The sequence below is a fragment of the Coregonus lavaretus genome, assembly GCF_964263955.1.
Source record: "Coregonus lavaretus genome assembly, chromosome: 17".
Lineage (NCBI taxonomy): Eukaryota > Metazoa > Chordata > Actinopteri > Salmoniformes > Salmonidae > Coregonus > Coregonus lavaretus.
In genome coordinates this window covers 49,016,182-49,021,474 of record NC_140004.1, presented here as the reverse complement: position 1 = coordinate 49,021,474, position 5,293 = coordinate 49,016,182, and positions in this window count along the sequence as shown.

The following is a 5,293-nucleotide window of genomic DNA, read 5'->3' as shown; positions in this document are numbered from 1 at the left end:
TGAACAGGAGAGAAGAAGAGCCCAGTGTATTAGGAGAAATAGAAATAGCCTGTCCTGGGGTTTAACAGGAGAGAAGAAGAGCCCAGTGTATTAGGAGAAATAGAAATAGCCTGTCCTGAGGTTTAACAGGAGAGAAGAAGAGCCCAGTGTATTAGGAGAAATAGAAATAGCCTGTCCTGAGGTTTAACAGGAGAGAAGAAGAGCCCAGTGTATTAGGAGAAATAGAAATAGCCTGTCCTGAGGTTTAACAGGAGAGAAGAAGAGCCCAGTGTATTAGGAGAAATAGAAATAGCCTGTCCTGAGGTTTAACATGAGAGAAGAAGAGCCCAGTGTATTACTGATAGAATGTGAAACAACAGAATCCTTAACTTAGTTTCTGAGAGTTGAATATCCTTTCAGCCAGCTGGTAGCCTGGGTCTGTCTGCTACATCACGCTCCTCTCCTCTCGGTGGGGTTCTGCTGTCACCAAGGTAACCAGGGTGCCGCACCGTGCTCTGTGCCGGGGTCCTGTCCTTCACCGTTACAGCTTAGGCCTCTGATCTTATAACCTCAAAGATAACCACAGTGCAGGGCTGGACAGCAGACTCTACTGCAGTTCGGTAGAGCACAGAACTCTATAGACAGAACTCTACTACAGTTAGAACACATAACTCTAGTGCAGTTAGAACACATAACTCTACTACAGTTAGAACACAGAACTCTAGTGCAGTTAGAACACATAACTCTACTACAGTTAGAACACAGAACTCTAGTGCAGTTAGAACACATAACTCTACTACAGTTAGAACACAGAAATCTAGTGCAGTTAGAACACATAACTCTGCTACAGTTAGAACACAGAACTCTAGTGCAGTTAGAACACATAACTCTACTACAGTTAGAACACAGAACTCTAGTGCAGTTAGAACACATAACTCTGCTACAGTTAGAACACAGAAATCTAGTGCAGTTAGAACACATAACTCTACTACAGTTAGAACACAGAACTCTAGTGCAGTTAGAACACATAACTCTGCTACAGTTAGAACATAGAACTCTAGTGCAGTTAGAACACAGAACTCTAGTGCAGTTAGAACACAGCTCTCTAATGCAGTTAGAACACAGAACTCTAGTGCAGTTAGAACACATAACCAGTGCAGTTAGAACACATAACTATAGTGCAGTTAGAACACAGAACTCTAGTGCAGTTAGAACACAGAACTCTAGTGCAGTTAGAACACAGAACTCTAATGCAGTTAGAACACAGAACTCTAATGCAGTTAGAACACAGAACTAGTGCAGTTAGAACACAGAACTAGTGCAGTTAGAACACAGAACTCTAGTGCAGTTAGAACACAGAACTCTAATGCAGTTAGAACACAGAACTCTAATGCAGTTAGAACACAGAACTCTAATGCAGTTAGAACACAGAACTAGTGCAGTTAGAACACAGAACTAGTGCAGTTAGAACACAGAACTAGTGCAGTTAGAACACAGAACTAGTGCAGTTAGAACACAGAACTCTAATGCAGTTAGAACACAGAACTAGTGCAGTTAGAACACAGCACTAGTGCAGTTAGAACACAGAACTCTAATGCAGTTAGAACACAGAACTCTAATGCAGTTAGAACATCACTAGTTTGTCTCCACTAAGCTGATGACAACGTGAACATCACTAGTTTGTCTCCACTAAGCTGATGACAACGTGAACATCACTAGTTTGTCTCCACTAAGCTGATGACAACGTGAACATCACTAGTTTGTCTCCACTAAGCTGATGACAACGTGAACATCACTAGTTTGTCTCCACTAAGCTGATGACAACGTGAACATCACTAGTTTGTCTCCACTTGTTCAGTCTATTTGCTGGAGTTTTGGCAAGAAGACACTCAAAACAAACAGCCCTGTGGTGGCTCGCAGTGGTGTAAAGTACTTAAGTAAAAATACTTTAAAATACTACTTAAGTAGTTGTTTGGGGTATCTGTACTTTACTTTACTATTTATATTTTTTGACAACTTTTACTTTTACTTCACTACATTCCTAAAGAAAATAATGTACTTTTTACTCCATACATTTTCCCTGACACTCAAAAGTACTCTTTACATTTTGAAAGCTTAGCAGGACAGGAAAATGGTCCAATTCACAGACTTATCAAGAGAACATCCCTGGTCATCCCTACTGCCTCACTAAACACACACGCTTCGTTTGTAAATTATGTCTGAGTGTTGGAGTGTCCCCCTGGCTATCTGTAAATGATGTCTGAGTGTTGGAATGTGCCCCTGGCTATCTGTAAATGATGTCTGAATGTTGGAGTGTTCCCCTGGCTATCTGTAAATGATGTCTGAATGTTGGAGTGTCCCCCTGGCTATCTGTAAATGATGTCTGAGTGTTGGAGTGTTCCCCTGGCTATCTGTAAATGATCCCTGAGTGTTGGAATGTGCCCCTGGCTATCTGTAAATGATGTCTGAATGTTGGAGTGTTCCCCTGGCTATCTGTAAATGATGTCTGAGTGTTGGAGTGTGCCCCTGGCTATCTGTAAATGATCCCTGAGTGTTGGAGTGTTCCCCTGGCTATCTGTAAATGATGTCTGACTGATGGAGTGTGCCCCTGGCTATCTGTAAATTATGTCTGAGTGTTGGAGTGTGACCCTGGCTATCTGTAAATGATAGGGGTATAACAATTCGTTTTAACAACGATTCGATTTGTATCACGATTCGTGGTTGTCGATACGATTCAAGGACGATATTGGTTCATTTAGAACGATACGATCCGAAACGATTCAGTGACTTGAAATCGATTCAGTAACCTTTTAGCCAAAAATTCAACCAGTGTGACTGAAATAAATACCTGGATACTGGACGGTGCAGGTGAAGTTTCCTAGATTCCTGTTTCTTGTAAGGACCGCAATGGTGGCTTGATAATTTCTCGCTCGTCGGCTTCTCCTCTGTCGTCCGCCATGCTATGTTTTGTTGTCTTGGCGCCTTTGCGCTGCTGCTGGCGCGGGGCGATGACGTCACGGATAGGCAGACTGAATCGAGTAATGTTTAAAGCCTTTATCATTAAAAGTGCTAAGAAAAAACATCCATATAAAGTCTGACGTGCTTAAATCCAATGGGTTATTTCCTAGTATCGATACAATCGATTTATTACATTTTAAAACGATGTTAGATTGATATATGTTGTCCAAAAGGCCAACTCGCCGAGCACAGATCGATGTAGTTGGATCATAGGAATATAAATCGATACATCGATGTAGTAGATGGATCGTTACACCCCCAGTAAATGATGTCTGAGTGTTGGAGTGTTCCCCTGGCTAATAAACAAGAACATGGTGCCGTCTGGTTTACTTTATGTAAGGAATTTGAAATGATTTATACATTTACTTTTGATACTAAAGTCTATTTAAAACCAAATACTTTTATACTTTTACTCAAGTAGTATTTTACTGGTAGACTTTCACTTTTACTTCAGTCATTTTCTACTAAGGTATCTTCACTTTTACTCAAGTATGACAATTGGGTATTTTTTCCACCACTGGTGGCTCGCGAGGGATCACATATTTATTTATCTGTAAACTTCTGGCTTTATTAAAAATAGTAAACAAGTCCGTGTGTGAGTTTGTCGGTTGGCCGAGCTAACCGGTTGTTGTTATGACAACCGCCCTATTTCCTGTAGCTAAGAAGGTTGTTTGACATTAGACCCTATTCCCAGCCTGCACCTGGCTGTCTACGGCAGCATCTCAAATGGCACCCTATTCCCTATAATGGTCCATAGGACTCTGGTCTAATATAGTGCACTATATAGGGAATAGAGCTCTGGTCAAATGTAGTGCACTATATAGGGAATAGGGTGCCATTCTCTGGTCTAAAGTAGTGCACTATATAGGGAATAGGGTGCCATTCTCTGGTCTAAAGTAGTGCACTATATAGGGAATAGGTTGCCATTCTCTGGTCTAAAGTAGTGCACTATATAGGGAATAGGGTGCCATTCTCTGGTCTAAAGTAGTGCACTATATAGGGAATAGGTTGCCATTCTCTGATCTAAAGTAGTGCACTATATAGGGAATAGGGTGCCATTCTCTGGTCTAAAGTAGTGCACTATATAGGGAATAGGGTGCCATTCTCTGGTCTAAAGTAGTGCACTATATAGGGAATAGGGTGCCATTCTCTGGTCTAAAGTAGTGCACTATATAGGGAATAGGGTGCCATTCTCTGGTCTAAAGTAGTGCACTATATAGGGAATAGGGTTCCATTCTCTGGTCTAAAGTAGTGCACTATATAGGGAATAGGGTGCCATTCTCTGGTCTAAAGTAGTGCACTATATAGGGAATAGGGTGCCATTCTCTGGTCTAAAGTAGTGCACTATAGAGGGAATAGGGTGCCATTCTCTGGTCTAAAGTAGTGCACTATATAGGGAATAGGGTGCCATTCTCTGGTCTAAAGTAGTGCACTATAGAGGGAATAGGGTGCCATTCTCTGGTCTAAAGTAGTGCACTATATAGGGAATAGGGTTCCATTCTCTGGTCTAAAGTAGTGCACTATAGAGGGAATAGAGTTCCATTCTCTGGTCTAAAGTAGTGCACTATATAGGGAATAGGGTGCCATTCTCTGGTCTAAAGTAGTGCACTATATAGGGAATAGGGTGCCATTCTCTGGTCTAAAGTAGTGCACTATAGAGGGAATAGGTTGCCATTCTCTGGTCTAAAGTAGTGAACTATAGAGGGAATAGGGGGCCATTCTCTGGTCTAAAGTATTGCACTATAGAGGGAATAGGGTGCCATTCTCTGGTCTAAAGTAGTGAACTATAGAGGGAATAGGGGGCCATTCTCTGGTCTAAAGTATTGCACTATAGAGGGAATAGGGTGCCATCTAGACCTAACCTATTGAGTAAGAAATAGAATGGTGCGTCTATTCCCCAGGAGGCAGGAATGATCCTATAATGCCACCCTACTTCCTGTCTAGACGTGTGTAATTTCCTGCTCGAGAGGGTCAACTTGTTTTTATTTCAGAAAGAGAGAGAAAGAGACAAGAGAGAGTGAAGAAGAGAGAGACAGAGAAAGAGGGAAAGTAAAGGAGTTAGACAAAGAGAGAAAGAAAAGCCAGGTAGATTGCAGTAGGTATGGATACCAATGGTAGATTGCAGTAGGTATGGATACCAATGGTAGATTGCAGTTGGTACAGTTGGTACAGTTGGAAGGTGTCCTGGTCAGTTGGTACAGTTGGAAGGTGTCCTGGTTAGTTGGCCAGTTGGTACAGTTGGAAGGTGTCCTGGTTAGTTGGCCAGTTGGTAAAGTTGGAAGGTGTCCTGGTTAGT